Here is a 19,800-nt window from a genome sequence, read left to right on the forward strand (position 1 = left end):
TGGTCTCTAGAAGCTCTGAGGTTTTAAAGAAGGTGGGGAAGGGAGGGGTGGGGCCAGGGATAAAGAATAGGTCAGAAGAGTCTCTGTCATGCTCTCTGCTGGCCGACACGGGTGGTTTTGTTGAGGGTTTCTCTTTGGTGTTTCAGGAGGAGATCCTAGGTCATTAGGAGGGGATCTAATGATCTCTTCTTTATATAATCACCTCTATTTCTTTTCTCAAGCAGCTTGAATCTTTCACTTACCATGAAAGGCTAAATATAAAAATAATACTAATACTTTTTAAACTTTCATACCCTGCCAAGCTGTGGAGCTGGGCAAGCCAGGTGGAGGGGGAGGAGCTGCCAGGTGGGGCCTGGGAAGTCTGCTCCAGAGCTGGCTTGCAGATGCCACCTGGAAGCCAGGAGTTCGCTCTTGGTCAATGTATGGCACATTTCCTTTCCTTTTGCATCAGTTTTTTTCCCCCAAATTATGACTGTTTTAGTGAAACTCTAGATGGCTTTATGGCAGAGGAGTTTGAGCCTTAAAAATCTGGAATAACTGAAATCATAATTATACAGGAAATACTTTGTACAGACTTCTGAGATCCTGCTACATAGAAAACAACTTCTCTTAGATGTGAACTAATCTCTTTTTGTTTGTGGTCAGCTCATGCTAGAAACACTTATGACAATGGTGATCATTGTGAGAAACACGTACACAGCCCTTTACAAAGGACTCTCATTCTCACTGCCTTAGTGTGTGCTCTCGAGTTCACACCTGAATGAGTTAAGGAGCACAATTATGCCACCGTCCTGCAGGTACACAGAGAGGAAAGGGTGAAGCTTGGACTAAACCAGTCTATTAATTTCTAAAAGGAAATTACAAAAATTAAAATTTGGGCTGGGGATATATACACACGAACAACTAATAGTTAGAAAAATATTCTTCAATAATCAGATGTTACCAAGTCTTAGCAACTTACTTAGTTCACAAGAATATATTTCTCATTTTTATACTGTTTTTGCAACAAATTTCTAGCCACAATTTTCTTTCTTTTTTTTTTTTTTTTTTTGTGGTAGAGTCTCGCTCTGTAGCCCAGGCTGGAGTGTACTGGTGCGATCTTAGCTCAATGAATCTCCACCTCCGGGATTCAAACAATTCTCCTGCCTCAGCCTCCTGAGTAGCTGGGATTACAGGCATGTGCCACTATGCCTGGCTAATTTTTGTATTTGTAGTAGAGACAGGGTTTCATCATGTTGGCTAGGCTGGTCTTGATCTCCTGACCTTGTTATCCACCCACCTTGGCTTCCCAAAGTGCAGGGATTATAGGCGTGAGCCACTGCACCTGGCCTCTAGCCACTATTTTTATTTTAAATTATACATTCTAGAATTTTTCTACTTCTCAGAATTAAAGTTTATCTTTCTAGAATTCCTCCTAGGATAAAGTTTATTCTGTTCTAAAGACAGTGTTAGAGCTATTAGAATTTAATTTTTAAAGAAATTAGCAATAGAATTCAAAAGTTAATAACAGAAACAAAATAAAACAAAATAAAAACATGATTTACCTCTGGTTGATCTTACCAGTAAGATATTTCCTCTTTTAATTTTATTTTGCTTTGGATATTTTTCATTGATAATTATGTTGTAGTTTTTATTCTTAAATATCCTTGTCCAAGCTGAAAATGCCGTATATCTGGAATATCTGGCTCAGTTATTAGTATTTTTCTCTACTGGGACTCTTGTTTAAAAAGGAAATGTATGGCAAGTAATAAAAATGGCAGTTGGATGGAGCTGCCATGAGAACAGCATGTTTCTGTGCTTGATGTCACCAGGACACTGTGGCCAAGGGGCTGCTCAGGAGCCTTGACAGCCCAGAGAAGCCGGCACTGCCATGGAGGCTCAGTGCACAGCCCAGGACAGAACGTCCACACCACTGGGGAGCTTGCCGGCAATGCAGAATCCCAGGTCTCCCCCTAGACACTTGGTGTCATGGGATCCCCGGTGGTCCGTGTGGACGCTGAGGTGTGAGGAGACTGCCCCTCACTCTCTGCTCCCTGGAAGATCGCTCTGCCTCCTCACATAACAAATGCATCTCTCTGCACCTACCACTCTTCTTCCATCTCTGAAAACAAGGTTATTTCTCATTCTTCCTCAGGCTCCCTTCTTTTACTTAGAGTACCATATTTGATAATCCCAACAATTTCTGCAGCACGAAGGTGATGAAACAAAAAGACCTCTGTCTCCCTTTCTTCGCACTCTGTGTGTCACATAACCAGCACCAACAGTTTGATCAGTGTCCTTCCATTTCCCCCTTGAGTTTTCGTGTGTTTTCTTCTCACCCTACCATCAATTGTTCTCTGTACCCTAATGGCTTTGAAACGAACACCTGTTGCTGGAACCTGTCTCTGCAGCTCCAAAGCTGAGACTTCAGGTCACTAGCAGATATTTCTTTTGGATGTTCCTTAGGGCAACTTAACTTCCCAAAATGAACGACAGCACTTCATGACCACCCAGGAAGACAGCTAAACACTTCCTCAAAATTATGAATGACTTGGGCCCACCTTAAAATGCCGCCTGTACCATGTTGCAGTAAGATCCCACAAACGATGCTTTACCGCCCGATTCAACCTAATGAGATTCTGCCAGCCCCATGCGATGGGAGAAATCCTCCCTTCCTATTTTACTGACAAGCTGCACATTTTTTGTTCCTAGGCTGGGAATATGGGGTCCCCAAAGCTTTGAGTGGCACGGCCAGGGAATATCAGCGTCTCCAAACCGTCGGCTTGGGTTGACACTTCCCAGTTCCCGCAACATCTCCACATCATACATTTCCCAATACATTTGGAAAATTGTACACTCTAGTCTATGTTGGCACATTAAACCCCGTGTTGAACTTACGAGGCTGTCAAGGGCTTTAGATGTTACTCAGCTTAAAAGAAAGGAGTTCACGGTGAATTGGCTATTCCCTTTTAGCTTTTAGCCTTTAATGCGACTCAGAAACCGACAAAACACATAATATCCATGGGAACAAGGCAGAGCTTTCCCCTTTGAGTTCATTTTCTATTTCTTGCTTCTTAGCTCATATATCATAGAATTAGTTCTAGCATCTGTAGGTGTTAATCCAGGCGTCTCAATAGCAGCGCTTGGCACTCTGGCTCCATCGCTCCTTGCTGTGCGTTGTGAAGCTGGGCGGCACCCTGGCCTCTACCCACTGGATGCTGGCAGTGGCTCCCCACACCTCTGGGTGCTGCACAATTTCCAAATGTCCCCTCAGAGGAAACTGTTGCTTCCAGCTGAGAACCACCCTCACCTAATGATCTTCTCAACTGTTGGGAAAAAATCTTCCCGACTAGGCATGTCCTGAGATCCTGAAACATGGCAAATATCACCTCTGACATGTAAACCTGTCATGTCTGTTAGCCGCTGCTGGTGCCATGTCCATGTGACTGCTCTCGCGAAATCTTTTCCGTGCATACAATTCCCATCTTTGAGTGTGTGGGAGGGGCACGCTGGGAGTGGGTGAGGATCTGCGGCAGCCCTGCTGCCTACGCCACATCCCAGTGCACTCCAGATCCTGCCCCTTTGCATCTGCGGACGCTGAGGTCTTCCCTTTCCCTATCATCCAAGTAATTGACCATTTCTGCAACCATTCTTTTTGTCTTTGTATTTTGTGATTTGTAAGAACAGGTGTCTTCTAGTTTTGTGAAAGGTGAAGTTTGGGTTTATTTTCTATTTTTTTTTTGACGTCACCACATTGATTGGAAAAGAGTTGATTTTCTTGCTCTTATTATATTGAGATACTTTTTGAAAAGACAAGGAAAAAATGTTGTTACTCTGCCAAATTAAATGGAAGGGCCTGGTACAGTTTTGCTGATGAATTCAGGGGGAACAGCAAGACTCAGGAGACAGGATCCCCCACACTCCGAGTGCCTTTCAGCCCAACAGGGACGTGCATGTGTGTTTCTAGAAGAATTTCTTATTTAAAGTGAGAACCTTTGTTTTCCACCAGTTTAAGAGGTTTTACTGCCGTGTCATATAGGAGTCAATTTAAGGGGTGCCGAGATAACTCATAATCTTAGAGAAATAGCTTTTAATTAAATTTCAATTAAACTTGAATTGTGTCTGCTTGTTTAGAAGGTGTCTTCCCAGAATGAAAGTCATGTATTAAAACTCAAACCTGTAAATATTGTTCATTAATACCATTTGTTCAGATCACAAAGTCTCTAAGTTAGAGTTCATGACATTGGGAAGTAATGGCTGAGTGGTTTGTTTCTGTGTTTATTTACTTGTAATTTTGAAGTGAGACAAATTAAATGCCCCTGGCTGGAAGCAGTGCAGTTTGGAATAAGCACTGCGCTGTTCGTCGTGGGTGCAGATTACTCACAGCTATGAAACTTTTGCTCAGAGACAAAGGCCTTTTCCTGGTTTCTTTAAGAGCAGGTCCTGTGACACCGTTTCCTCTCTCACGTCTCCCGCCCCTTCCTGAGCGAGGGTCTTCACAAACACCCGGCCTTGTAGGAGGTGATGACCTGTCTTTATTGGAGGAAGTGGGGGCCCAGGTCTGGAGTGGGATTGGGGAAGAGAGTGTGAGACCCTGCAGGCTCACCTCCAGATCAGGGTAGGATTTCACACACGCGCCTCATTGCAATGCAGAGCGGGGTCCCCTCTGCTGGGCCTCAGATGAGTCAAGACGAACTCGTCATTGTAACGGAGGTTCGTTCCTGACAGTCACCTTGGAAACACGGGAGGAGGCAGGTCTCCCGGGTGGGGGAGAGCAGTGGCCAGGTGTGACCACAGCACCACCCTCTCTCCATCCTCATTATGATGGGCCCAGGGGCCGAGCCCCAAGACAGGCCCTGGGGTACGGAAACCTCACAAGAGGAACCGAGAAACCTGTGACTTTAAGACTGATCAAGACATGATTTTATCCTTGGGAAAACAGCAATGGAAGCCAGTTTGTTCTAAGACCCTTCTAAGTTCTCTTGGTACTGGATAAGCTTACTGGGGTTTCTCCACCTCAGCACTTGGGACCGATTGTCTCTGAGGGTCAGTCCCAGGCACTGGAGGGTCCCCAGCAGCTTCTGTGGCCTCCACCCACGTGATGCCAGTAGTACCCAGGCATCAAGGACAACCCAAATGGTGCCAGCATCCCCAGGACAGCATCACCCCGGGCTGACAATCACAAGGTCACTCACTGGCTCAGAAAAATGACTATTATTTAAATTGGGGTGGCAAAAGGAGTGTGTCTCCTGATATTTTACCAAGAATAGCTGTAGAACAATACTAGATACACGTATTTTTAAATCAAAAGTTGGAAGCTGTGAGTCCTGGAGCCCTGTGCAGATGGAGCTCTGTTGTGCCTTCATTTTTTGTTGTTGTTGTTGTGTGTGTGTGTGTCTGTCACTGCTCCTGTCTTGCTCATGGTCTGCATGCTCATAAGCACAGCTCATGCCCTGGCTGGAGAGAAGTGGTTGCCTCATTACCAGGTGGGAGTCTTCCTCTGGGCGATCCCGTCCTCCCCACCATGGCCGTGTGGCACTGCACCTGCAGGTCAGGACCACCTCCTTGTCTGACTGGCCCTCGTTCCTCCCGCTGGCTTCTGCGTCTCATTTTGCTAATAGGAGACCCTGCTGCACTCATCTGCTGCAATAGCCTCCTGCACCGGTTTCTCCAGCTTCCTCACACCTCTCAGGCCAGAGAGAGCACCCCGCCCCTGCGGCCTCCCATGACAGGGCCCTGGAACTGGTGGAGCTGCGGTCCCTGTGGCTGGTTGCTTTCTGGTGGCCGAAGGCTTTTTAAATCTTCAGCTCCATGAGAAACTGGACGTGGTTGTCAGTACCAGTCCTGCAAGAGTCATCATCTTCTTGGATCTTCCTCGATGTTTCTGGTCTTCTTTTTCCGGAGCCTCCTCCCTTTCCCGGCAGGTCTTCAACCTTCCTGTGAAAGTCTCTCACCTCTAGGAGGACCTTCCTGTCTGGCCCCTTGTCCCCTGCCGCTGGTACCTTCCACGGGGAATGACATCTTCTCCACCCAGCCAAGGCTTTGAACGTGGGACTTACCTGCCTCCGTGTCATCCTCAGAAGGTGGTGAAGCACTTTGCCAGCAGCTGCTGTCCTCCGAGAGAGCCTCCACGTGGCTCTGTCCACAGCCCCAGGTGCTGACACCTTTCTGGAGCCTTGAGCCTGTTTGCTCCAGCCTGCAGCAGACACCCCTGGATGCCACTGCAGCTTGATGTGGTCATTGCTGGGCTTGCAGAGGGGTCTGCATGACCCCTGGCCTCAGTCCTCATTGTCTGTCACTAAGGTCACTGCTGCTGCTCTCATTTTTCAGACGATTTGCTGCCGGGAGGATGGGCCCTGCTTGCGAAATGGGGGTAGTGGTGGAACCTCTCGATGTGAGCTTGCCTTTGAGAGCAAATGTGATCAATCCCTCCCGCACGACTGGCAGGAATTCTGCAGGGAGTTATGACCCATACTGACTTCACTCTCTGTATCTTGTCAGAGCACCACACACAATAAAGCCTTTCCCCATCTCGGAACCTGTGAGCTTGCTGTTTGCGGACCTGCCTGTCCACGCTGTAGTGCCACCTGCTATTGACCTTCTGAGGCCAAGAGTGGCAATGGCAGGAGGGAACACTAGGCCCTGCCCTGCACTCTGTTGTGTCTGCTTCATTAAGTTCAGGTGTTACAGGTTTGTTTCATTAAATGTGTTTACTTAGTGAATGAATTGTAACCAAATGCCTTTATAACTTTCTCAGTATTTCCTGACCAGCCTCATTTGGAAGGGAAATATGGATGTAAACTCAGGCTGTTCATGCTGCTTTGTTTGACAGGAAGGGCCGCTCGCGGTGGGGCCGCCAAGGCTGTGCGGTGTCCCCGCTGTCTGGGGAACTCGGGCTGAGGACGAGGAGGGCCCAGCTCCCACTGCAGCCAGCCCCACCGCAGCTGCTTAGCAGTGACTCACGTCAAGGGCATTGTGCAACACAAGGGCTTTTCCATCCTTTAGGAAAAATATGAATGCTACTTCCTACTGAGACTCCAATTGACACTTCTGAAGCCAAAGTGATATCTGTGACCCCTTTTAAAGTTGGAAAAGTAAATCAATAGATGGGAAGATGCTGTGGCCATCAAGCGGGTCATTTCCTGCGGCTTCCCTAAGCCCGTCAGCTCTGCTTTGGAGAACTCACACGCACACTGCAGGCAGGGAGGCTGAGGGTCTACGCGACTCAGCTCCACCGGACGCGGCCGTGCCTGGCCTCTGGAGGACAATGACTCCCTCCACGTGAGTGAATGAACAAATGACACAGTGTGTGCTCGGCCTGTGATGAGCTTTGATTGTGTGAGTGGAAACTGGGATGAACAGAGGTGATCTTAGCACAATGTCCAGCAGGGCTTCTGAGGGTGGTCTAGAAACAATCCAGCCCCAGACACGCCCTCACCTTTGTTCAGGTGTGAAGGCAGCGTCCCTCCCTTCTGAGGGTGGTCTAGAAACAATCCAGCCCCAGACACGTCCTCACCTTTGTTCAGGTGTGAAGGCAGCATCCTTCCCTTCTGAGGGTGGTCTAGAAACAATCCAGCCCCAGACAGGCCCTCACCTTTGTTCAGGTGTGAAGGCAGCGTCCTTCCCTTCTGAGGGTGGTCTAGAAACAATCCAGCCCCAGACAGGCCCTCACCTTTGTTCAGGTGTGAAGGCAGTGTCCTTCCCTTCTGAGGGTGGTCTAGAAACAATCCAGCCCCAGACACGCCCTCACCTTTGTTCAGGTGTGACGGCAGCGTCCCTCCATCTTTCCCCTCCTGGAAGTGCCTGTTATCACCTGTAGCCTGGACACCTGCTGTAGCCACTTATCTCTCCCCTTGGTCCACGCTTCTGCTTGTTTTTCTATATTGTAGACAGGTGATTCTTCAAAATCACAAAGCTTGTGGGTCCCTCCTCTACTCACCACCCTCTAGTGGGCTCTCATTGCTCTGAGGGTAAAGAGGGAAACCCCAACAGGACCTGGACGGCCGCCGGAGCTGGCCACCCCTCCTCCCCCTCCAACCTCATGGTGTGAGATTTGCACAGATACCTGCTGTTCTCGGAAACTCCGTGCTCCCTCCCGCCGGCTGGTGCTTCCTCCTGCTGCCTCATGCTCCCTTCTGCTGCCTCATGCTCCCTCCTGCTGCGCGCAGAATTCTCTGCTGCTTCCCATCTTCCTCTCCCTTTTCACTCCTCCTCCTCCTCCTCCCCCTCCTCCCTCCCTCCCTTCCTCCTCCTCCTCCTCCCCCTCCTCCCTCCCTCCCTCCCCTCCTCCTCCTCCTCCTCCCCCTCCTCCCTCCCTCCCTCCCTCTCCTCCTCCTCCTCCTCCTCCTCCTCCTCCTTCTCTCTCTCTCTCTGTTTTTCTCTCCTCTCTGCCTGCTGGTTTCTGTTGCTCTGTTTTTCTGTCTCCATTTCTTTCTTTTTCCCTCTCTGCCTCTCTCCCTCTGTCTCTCCCTGTTCTCTCTCTGTCTCTTTCTGACTCCTTTCTTCTCTCTCTTCTCCGTTTCTGTCTCTTTCTCTGTCTACTTCTCTTGTCCTCTTCCCCTCCTTTCTCTCTCTTCCCCTTTCCTTCTCTCTGGTTCTGTGTTCAGCTCACGGCTGTTCTGGTTTCAGCCCCAACACTGTTTCCCCAGAGACAGTCTTCGTGAGGCCCACGGTGCTTATGGTCCTTCATGGAACCAGGCACTCTGTCTTCTCTTCCTTAGGTGTGGTCTTGCTCTGCCACCCAGGCTGGAATGCAGTGGTATGATCGCAGCTCACTGTAGCCCTGAATTCCCGGGCTCAAGTGATTCTCCCGTCTCAGCCTCCTGAGTGGCTGGGCCCACAGGTGAGCACCATCAGGCCTGGCTAATTTTTAATTTTAATTTGTAGATATGGGATCTCCCTGTGTTGCTCAGACTGGTCTCAAACTCCTGGGCTGAAGTGATCCTCCTGCCTCAGCCTCCCAAAGTGTTGGGATTACAGACGTGAGCCACCGCGGCCAGCCATCATGCACTTTTCAACAGCCAAGTTATAATTTGTAATTACAGATTTAGTTTGTCACTATTTGCTCAATATCTATCTCTTCCCACATCATAAGCTCCGTAGGGCAGAGGCAGCTCACAGCAACACACAGTTATGGAGTTTCTGCTTATATCGGGCATGTCTGCGTTGTCCACTGGCCACGGCTGCTACTGAAATTCAGTGCAAGTGAAACATAGTTAAAAAACTCAGTTCCTCACTCACATTAGCTACATTTCAAGTACTCAACGCCCCGTGGGACTAGTGAATACCGTGTCGGGTAATGCGAAGTCGTGTAACATTTCTATGACTGCAGAAATTTCTGCCAGGTGATGTCGTCTAGATTCTGGAGTCTGCGGTGAATAAAATGTGTATCAGCCCAGGGAACCTTCTATGACGTTTGCCTACCATCACTGGGTGTGGCAGAACCTTATATTCTGTGAGCTCTGATGAGCCGGAGTGACGCAATGACCACCAGAAATCATATTCTTTCTTAGTCACAGCAAGATCACACTTGCCATCTTTGTCAAGGGCATAAATGTGTCCTTCATACCCCCATTACATTTGGTTAAAAAAATTACCACATTAAACATATGAGTTAAGTTGAAAAAAAAAAAAAAAGACGAAGTCCTGTGTCTGGGGATTGGCCTCTCTGGGTGACGGTCTATGTGGGTCAAGGCTCAAAAGTCTGTGCAGAGCCATGTGCGCCAAATATTTGTGGAAGAAATTAATTAGTGAGAGGTTTCCTGAAGGGGCAATACTCGGGTTATCAAGGACACTCACACAGAGGATTCATCCTAGTACATCACGTACATGTCAGTGATGTGTGCAGGTTTTTATCAAGCCTGGCTGGCAATATTTACACGTCCATCTCCCTTCCGTGTTAAGTAGAAAACAAACAGGCAGAAGCGGAGGCGGCCCTGCAGCCTCCCCAAGCTTCCTGATGTTCAGAGGCGGTCTCTCCTTTTTTCTATAAGTCAGGGCTCATCTCAGGCTTCAATAAATACTACCAAGAATTCTTTGATGAAAGGCAAAGGTGAGAACGGACCATGTGTGTGGAAAAAGCGAGTGGGAGCCTTTGCTAACTGCTTGGCGATACTTTTCGTCATTGCAAATTTGTTTCAAGTTCTTAGTGATTTAAAGGAGAATTGCAGCCACCACTCGTATTTTTCTCTATTTCTTTTTGCTTCACTGATATGAAGTAGATAAAGTACATGATAGCATCATTCAATCTATTAACATATATAACCTAAAAACATGGAGGGAGATGAGATAGAAAACTTCTTATGAACTTCATAGCTCAGTTGGGTTCTGTGTGCTTAAGCAGTCAACTCGGCTGTTCCTTTGAGCCCCGTAGCTTTGGGCAGGAAACAGCTCTGTTGCTGATTCGTCCCGTTCAACCTGCACGGGCTGTCCCAGAACCAACAGGGAACTTGGACGCCTCTGCCTCCCTGACAGCCAGGGGCCCTGCTGGGAAAAGTGGAGTCCAGTCAGTGGCGAGTGTTTCCCGTGGGTGCTCAGCATCTATTGAACAGGTTGTGGGCTAGAGGGAGGAAAAGTTCACTCTGGTAAGCTCAGGCCGGAGGCGTGCAGAGATTTTCCTGTCCACCTCTGGGTGCAGAGGGAGAGGAAAGAGCCGCAGGGGCTTTGCCCGGGACACTTTTGGATGATCCTGGCTGGAAGGACCAGGGAGGCAGGGGAAGGGGTGGGAGCAGGTGGATGGAAGTGGCCATAGTGTGGCCTTCGTTGTGATTTATCCCTCTCTCTCTAATGTTTTTATAAAAAGGAAAAATGAGTTTGGCAAAATTAGATGAGCTGGGCTGGGCGAGATGGCTCACGCTTGTAATCCCAGCACTTTTGGAGGCCGAGGCGGGTGAGTCATGAGGTCAGGAATTCAAGACCATCCTGGCCCAAATGGTGAAACCCTGTGTCTACTAAAAATACAAAAAAATTAGCCAGACGTGGTGGCAGGTGCCTATAGTCCCAGCTACTAGGGAGGCTGAGGCAGGGGAATTGCTTGAACCCAGGAGGCAGAGGTTGTAGTGAGCTGAGATTGCGCCACTGCACTCCAGCAGCCCGGGTGACAGAGTGAGGCTCCCTCTAAAACAAAAACAAACAAACAAACGCCCAGATAAGCTGAATGCTCATAGCTATTGCTGTTTGATAAAATGAACTTCGGTGAACACTGGTCCACGTAGGATGAAACCTGTGTAGACAGACAGGCTTAGTGATGTAAAATGAACACCCTTTGTGCTGCAGGAAAATGTCCCTCAGTTCTTTGGGAAGTATTAAAACTGAAAAGTGAGAAATAAAGCAATTCCGTTTGTGAAATAGTAACAATGAGCAGCCATGGGTTCATGTTCAGTCCCGCCCTGGAAACCCTGTAATAGTTAAGATTTTTCTAGAAAAGGCTCGAGACGTAAAAAGCCCTGGGTTGAAGGACACGCCCGCTGCATGCTAGGTGACCTTGGGAGATTCTCGGGATTCTCTTTATCCTTCTCTGTAAAACGGGGCACCACACAGTGCTCAGGATGCAGCCGCACGCGGTGGGAGTTTCTGAAATCTCAGTGGGCAGCACATTTTGAAGTCCTGAATTATTGATTGCATATTTTTCTCTCCCACCTGAACCCAAAGGCTTCGTGAGGTCAGGACTGCGCTAGCCAAGTGCCCTAAGAGCTCTGGGATCGGAGCGGGCACTCACACATGCAGAGAATGACTGAACGTTGAGAAGGGCTCAGTTATCGCCAAGTTCACGTGTTCGGCAGATTGTGTCCCAGGAGAAACACGTCAGGGAGATGCTGACCAGAGACAGCCCCTGCTTCTGCTGTCACTAGCATTTATTATTATTATTATTTTCAGAAAGAGATGGGATTCACTGTGTTGCCCAGGCTGGTCTCGAACTCCTGGGCTCAAGTGGTCCTCCCAGCTTGGTCTCCCAAAGTGCTGGGATTACAGGCTTGAGTCACTGCCCCCGCCACTGGTTGTTTTAATGTGCTTATTGAAGTATAAAAACACTCTTAGCCAGGCACAGTGGCTCACGCCTGTAATCCAAGCACTTTGGAGGCCAAGGCGGGTGGATCACCTGAGGTCGGGAGTTCAAGACCAGCCTGACCAACATGGTGAAACCCCGTCTTAAAAAACAAACAAACAAACGAAAAAAAAAAACCACAACAACAAAAAACATGCTTTAGAGTTTCTCTGTTTTGTTTTTCCTATATTTGAATTTTTTTTTTTTTTTAGAATTCCATTTTGATTTATCTAGTGTTTCGGGGTTTACCCCTTTTTATAGCTTTTAAAAATGGTAGCTGAAGGCATTTCATCATTTATTCACAAGCCACCTGGTCTAGTGGTGCTGACATTTGACATTTGTTAGCTCTAGTACAACGTGGTCACCTCAGCTCTCGTTTCATCCTTTCCCTCCCCATATAGATTACAGTTTACAGTATCATGTTAGAGCTTAGAACGTCACTGTCGTGGTTACTATTTTCTTCACAGACGCTGAGAGCATAAGACAGCGTTGTCGTTTCTGCTTCTAACCATGGAACATACTTGGAAAACTCAAGAGGAGAAGGGAAGTCTGTTTATTTACCTGTATTCTTTGATTTCGCTGTTTTTCTTTTTCTTTCTAATATTCCGATATTGTTCCCTCGATAATTTCTCTTCCGTTTAGGAAACTTTCTCAGCCATGCTTGAGAAACCCTGCTGGTGCAAATCCTCTTAGCGCTTCTTCACCCAGGAACGTCTCTGCTTATCCCTGGTCCGTGGAGGACACTTTCCCTGCCACAGAGGTTTGGTGGATCGTCCTTTTCTCTTGGAATTTGAGACACGTGCTATTTTCTTTTGGCTTCCATGGTTTCGAATGGAGAATCTGCACGTCCTACAAGCGATGCGCTTCTCTCTGGCTGCTTTGCAGACAGTGTCCTTTGCCTTTAGTTGTTGGACCTTAGATTATAAAGTATCTTGGTGGGCCGGGCACGGTGGCTCAAGCCTGTAATCCCAGCACTTTGGGAGGCCAAGGCGGGTGGATCACGAGGTCAAGAGATCGAGTCCATCCTGGTCAACATGGTGAAACCCCTAAAAGAAACTCTACTAAAAATACAAAAAATTATCTGGGCATGGTGGTGTGTGCCTGTAATCCCAGCTACTCAGGAGACTGAGGCAGGAGAATTGCCTGAACCCAGGAGGCGGAGGTTGCGGTGAGCCAAGATCGCGCCATTACACTCCAGCCTGGGTAACAAGAGCGAAACTCCATCCCCCAAAAAAATAAAAATAAAAATATAAAATAAAGTATCTTGGTATAAATTTCTTTGGGTTTGTCACATTTAGAATTTTCCCAGATCCTTGAATCTTTAGCACATTTCACTAAACCTGGGAAGTTTTCAGCCATTTGAAAAATAGACCTTTCCAGTTCCACTGTCTCTGTCTCCTCTGAGGATGACGCAGGCCCTGAGAATCCGCTCTTTCTTCTTGGCCCACGTCCTCAGTGCTGTTCTAAGTTGGTGACTTCTGGGCCTCATCCAGCCTTCAGTCCTCTCGCTGTTCTGATTAAGTCAGCATTGAGGTTTTATGGTTGTTTGTCTTTTGGTTATTGTGTTTTCTTGCTTTATAATTTCTTTTTTTTTGGAGACAGAATCTCACTCTGTGCACAGGCTGGAGTGGAGTGGCAAGATTTCTGCTCACGGTAACCTCTGCCTCCTGGGTACAAGCGATTCTCTTCTCAGCCTCCCAAGTAGCTGGGACTACAAGCACCAGCTACCACACCCGGCTAATTTTGTATTTTTAGTTGAGATGGGGTTTCGCCCTGTTGGTCAGGCTGGTCTTGAACTCCTGACTTCAGGTGACCACCTGCCTTGGCCTCCCAGTGCTAGGATGACAGGTGTGAGCCACCTCACCTGGCCTCATTTGTTTTTTCTTTTCTTGTTTTTTTTTTTTTTTCTTTGCTAAAATTGTCTAATTTTCCATTTACTGCATGGGAATTTGTACTTGCTGAAGCATATTTATGATGGATATGTGAAGGTCCTGCTCAGCTAATGGCAGCCCCTGACTCACCTCCGCGTTGTCATCCACCTGTTTATCCCTCCTTCCGATTGTGATTATCCTATTTCTCGTGCACTGAGTGACTTTGGATCAGAGCCTGGACACTTTGGATATCTTATGAGACTCCAAACCTGATGGCGTCTTCGTCTGCAGCAGGTGCTCTCCACTGGGCTGCTGTGTCTGGGCAGGGTGTGTGTGGCACCATGGCCACAGTGGAGCCCTGGCCATGGTGACTGGCTGCTCTGTTTGTGGTCCTCTGGCTGTGGGTAGGGATGCATGCAGGGTTTTTCTGGAGCTCCTTTTGTGTGTGTCTGTGGGTGGTCCCAGGGCGGGGGCTTCTGCAGGGCCACTTGGAATCTATGAGGGGTGACAGGAAGCCCAGGAGCTCAGTTCCGCCCTTCCTGGAGCCCGGCTCCCTGGGCACCCCGCCTTCTTCACACCCTTCAGGCTCTTCTTGCACCCGTTGACTATGCTGTGTCTGGGATTCTTGGTCATGAGAGACAGGACGGGGGAGGAAGGGGGCAGCTACCTGTGATGGAACTGGAAGTCTCTTCCTAAATTTGTGTTGAACATGGAAATCATTTAAATCCCAGCCACTGGTGTCTGGAGGGACCGCTGGTCCTGTGATGAGCTCTCCCTCCCAGGCAGTGAGGAGGCTTCCTCCCGGGGAGCAGGGCTGCTGCGTGCTCCTCTTCACCAAACTGAAATGGAAGACGCTGTGCTCACCTACTCACCAGAGGCCTTCTTGGCTGACAGCACCATCTCTACCCCATCCTCACGTAACTCAAGGCCTGCAGCCCTTGGCATCTGGCTGTAGCCTCCTGACATTAGTTCAAGAGCACGGGCAGATGTTCTGAGCATCACGTTTGTCCTGGCCACGTCCATGGATCGGAAGTTGGTCTCCATTGCTGTGCCATTCGGGTGACTGCAGTATACATTTAATATTCACATTCACAAGCTCCTTCATTTCCAATCCTCAACACACAAAGGCATTCATTTGGGTAACTTTGAGCAATGCATATTTTCCTTACTTGTACTTAGTATCACAGGATAAGAAGGGGGAAATGGCAAAAAACAAAAACTCACAAACCAAGTGAAACATTTATCCCTGGGATCAAGGACCCTTCATGGAAGTGGGACCCAGTGGTCTCCAGTTTACAGCTGGAAGTCACCACCTGCTTGGCCGTGGCGGTACCTTCTAGGGTTTGGTCTTTGTTGAAGCCTCTATATTAAAACAAAGGAGAAGAGGTGAATGTCCTGGACTGCATGCCCAAATGGAGAATCTCAGGAGAGGAGAGGAATGAAGATGTGGAGTGGAAAATTGCTTTGAGATATATTGCCCCAAATCCACTTAACCTTCGGCCAGGAGAATATTGCATACCCCAAACTAATTTTGCAAATGACATTTCAAAGATCTCTTTTTAACCTAATTTAAGTGCATTCTCTATGAGCTGCTTGTGAATAAAAATCTAATTACTGTAGCTAGACAAATTAAAATTCTTCTGGATGGAGCAACCCTCCCTCCCTCCCTCCCTCCCTCCCTCCCTCCCTCCCTCCCTCCCTCCCTCCCTCCCTCCCTCCCTTCCTTCCTTCCTGGGAATGCTAAGGAATGTTGCTTGATCTTTTAGCAAGCAAAGGCCAAGGTACACAATTATTCTGGAGGGCCTGAAAAAGGCTGTCTGTTCTCGTACATTTCTGCTGAGCCGTATCTGGATTCATGGAGCCGATGCCTCTATAACAGCTCTGGAATAGTTTTAATGCTACAGGGGCCAGTGACTGCGCCTGCATTTTAACTATGGTGCCATCAAGTGGTCATTAAAAGACATTCTTAATAGATTTGGGCTGATAGTAGAAATAGAAATTTCTAAGCCCTTCATTATGAAATTTATATGTTTATTAAGAAATTTAACTGTAACTGGGCATGCTGCCTCTTTAATGTATCAGAATTCAAGTTAAATAAACCTCTTTCCAAGCGTTAAAAATCTGTATAAAAATCCAGCCAAAGTTAATTTTCTCTTCCTCACTGTGTGGCTTATTTGCTGTTTGTTGATTTCCCTCAGGGACCATATTTTCTTGTGCCTGGCTGCTGGCTTGGCCTGGTCATGAGTTTTTTGCCTCAGTGGCTTGCTCTGCTTTTCTTGGTCTTCATTATTTGGTTTACTCAAATTCTTGGTACCTTGTTTATAGGAAAACCATGAGGAAAGGTTACAAGACTTCAAGTTTAATTGAGCTCAAAGCAAAGAGGTTGTTGTACGTTTCCTTTCCTTTTAAAAGAACAGTCATGTTGGCGTCCTCTCTCCAGTTGAAAGGCTGGGCACAGTGGCTAAGGCTTGTAATCCCCGCACTTTGAGAGGCTGAGGCGGGCAGATTGTTTGAGGTCAGGGGTTCGAGGCCAGCCTGGCCAACATGGCAAAACCCTGTCTCTACTAAAAATACAAAAATTAGCTGGGCATGCATGTGTACTCTCAGCTACTCAGAGGAGGCTGAGACACAAGAATTGCTTGAACCCAGGAGGCGGAGGTTGCAGTGAGATGAGATCTCGCCACTGCACCCCAGCCTGGGAGACAGAGCGAGACTCCATCTCAAAAAAAAAAAAAAAAAAAAAATCAATCTCCTGTCTTTCTTTTCAAGTTTGTCCTCCAAACTAATTGGAAGATTAGTATTAGAAAGCAATAGAAAATCAGACTGAATTTTAAATACATAAAGAGGAACTGTTGCCATTGTCTCTTTACGTGTGCAAATGCCATAAAGGCAAATGTCATGGTAGAAAAAAGTCCAGAAGGAACAGTCTCCTGCTGCATGAGTCCCACCCCCACAAGTCAAACTTTCCAGGTTAGTTGCTTTGATGAATTCTTGTATTTCCAGGCATTTCCCAGGCACACACAAAGATAGTTCTGTAATAATTTCTTCTTCCTCCTTTTAAAAAAAACCCAGGCATCAAATTGTATGGTCTCTTCTGCAACTTGATTTCTTAACATATTTCTTGGAAATCTTTGTAAGCTGTTATTATAGTTCTACTTCATTCTATTGTAATTATTTAAAATCATTAAAATTAAAATATTTGGCAAAAATAAACATGCACTTGGGAACGGAAAGTCACAGTCACACGTTGGCTCCTCAACAACCTACAGGCACACAGACGCGATTGTTGCAAGCTCTTTCTATTTTCAATTCTATTGGCAGGAACCTGCAAAACTCTACATAATACATTTATATCTATTTTTTTAAAATTTGTAGCTTCAAATAATATTCATTAATTTCTTGATATGAAAGATGAACATTTAGCTTGCATACACTTCTCATATTCTAACATTCAATTCCATTTCTTTATTAGGATTTTAACTTAAAATATTCTTCACTGTTTTATGTTCCATCAGTTTTTGTTGTTGTTGAGATGGAGTCTCACTCCATCAGCCAGGCTGGAGTGCAGTGACACAATCTTGGCTCACTGCAGCCTCTGCCTCCCATGTTCAAGCGATTCTTCTGCCTCAGCCTCCCGAGTAGCTGGGACCACAGGTGTGCACCACCACACCTAGCTAATTTTTGTAGAGATGGGGTTTCACCACGCTGGCTGGTCTCAAATTCCTTGACCTCAGGTGATGCATGCACCTGGGCCTCCCAAAGGGCTGAGATTCCAGGGATGAGCCACCATGCTCAGCCCCGTCAGTTCTTTGTAATAGCTGTGACATCCCATAAAATCCACCCTTTTGAAGATGACAAATCAGTAGTGTTTACTTTATTCACAGAGTTGTGTGGCCATCACCACCACCCATTTCCAGGGCATTTTCACCACCCAAGAAAGAAACTATGGACCTGAGGCTTCTCTCTTCATTCCCCCTTGCCCAGCCTCTGACAACCGATGATCATCTTTCTATCTCTATGGCTTTGCTTATTCTAGACGTTTTTGTATAAAAGGAGCCATTCTGTGCGTGGTGTTCTGTGCCTGGCTCTTCTGAAGCATAATGCTTTCAGGGTCTGTTATGCTGTGTGTCTCAGTGCTCCATATCTCTTTATTGACAAACAATATTCCATTTTATAAATAAACAATGTTTTGTTGATGCCTTCATCAGTTGATAGATACTTGGTGTTTTCCATTTTTGGGTATTTTGAATAATGCTGTTATAAACATTAATGTATAGGTTTTGTGTGGACATGTCTTTTCAATTCTCAATATACAGAGGAGTAAAGTTGCTGGGTCCTGTGGAAACTCTGTATTTAACCTTTTGAATTAAACTTGAATCACCAAAACGCTTTGGAAACCTCCTCTTCCATAATGGCTTCAGCCTTCTCACTTCCCACCACGGCGTGTGAAGCGTTTGGCTCCGCCACGTGTTTGTCCACACTTGCTCTCTGCCTTTTTGGCCTTAGCCGTCCAGGAGTGTGAAGTGACGTGTCACCAAGGTTTTGATTTGTGGTTTCCTGACGGCTGATGACATTGAACTTCTTTTTATGCCATGATTGGCTTTTTGTGTATTTTCTTTAAAGAAATGTCTATTTGGAACTTTTCCTTATTTTAAAAATTGCGGTGTCACATTACTGTTGATTTGTAGAAGTTCTTTACACATTCTCCATACTTGCTATTTATCAGATGTACAATTTGCGAATATTTTCTCCCATTGAATGGGTTCTTTTTTCACTTTCTTGGTGTTATCCTTTAAAGCAAAAAAGTTTTTAATCTCGATAACGTTAAGTTTATCTATTTTTTCCCTTTGATGTCCTTTCTAAGAAATCATCGACTAATACAAGATCATTAAGATTTATTTAACCCTGTGTTTTCTTCTAAGATTTGTATGGCTTTATGTTTTACATTTGGGTCTCGGACCTTTTTAAGTTTTGGTATGGTGTGAAGTAAGGTCCAATTTCGTTTTTTTTGCATGTGACTATACAGTTGTCCAGCTCCATTTGTCCAAAATACTATTTTCTTCCCATCCCATTATCTTGGCATTCTTGTTAAAAATCAAATGTATGAGTTTATTTCTGGACTCTCAGTGCCGTCCCTTTGATCTATCTGCCTCTTCTTATGCGATTTCACTTCATATACTTTGGAGCCATGAATACAGCAGGACAGGGAGTGTCTTCATTTTCTTTGTAGCCGCATAGAACGTATAGACCTTTACTGAACTATGTAATTTTACCTCAGCCCATTTTTGATTGGAAAATTGTTTACAGTCTTTTTGCTGCAATGACTATATATGTGCCTTTAAAATTGTGTATGTGTGCCCATTTATCTGTCGGATAAAATTCTCATAAATAGAATTGCTTATTCAATTATGTTTACAAAACAGGCTTTTGAGTTTTCTAGGAAGCTGGTATGGGTGCAAGGGCCGCTGTGGAGATTAGTTTCCAAAGGATGAAAAGAAGACTTTTTTCTTTAATCATCCTCAAACAAAATGAGATCTGCTCAGAAAGGGAATAAGATTGGTTTCTGTCCTCCTGCCCCTTTCCCACGTGCCGCTGCTAATGGGGAGCCTGTGCATACAGCAGCCTCTCCAATTCACATTCGGTGTTTTCACTGGACTTCCCATATGGGTTGGCTCTTTGAGCCCACCCAGATCTCATCTTGTACCTCTCATAATTCCCATTGTGAGACCAGCTCCCAATATATTTATGTGGATTCAAGATCTCTCAAATAGATCCAGTGGTTGGTGAAAAGGGAAAAAAAAATACAAAGAAAGAGTTTTCTTCAAAGCTGGGCCCAACACCATGTAAAGCTGCTCTGTGGATATCTAAAATTCCCCTGAAAACCTCAGTTCTTTGTTAGGCTCGTTC

Source organism: Callithrix jacchus, chromosome 13 (assembly GCF_049354715.1).
Source record: "Callithrix jacchus isolate 240 chromosome 13, calJac240_pri, whole genome shotgun sequence".
NCBI lineage: Eukaryota > Metazoa > Chordata > Mammalia > Primates > Cebidae > Callithrix > Callithrix jacchus.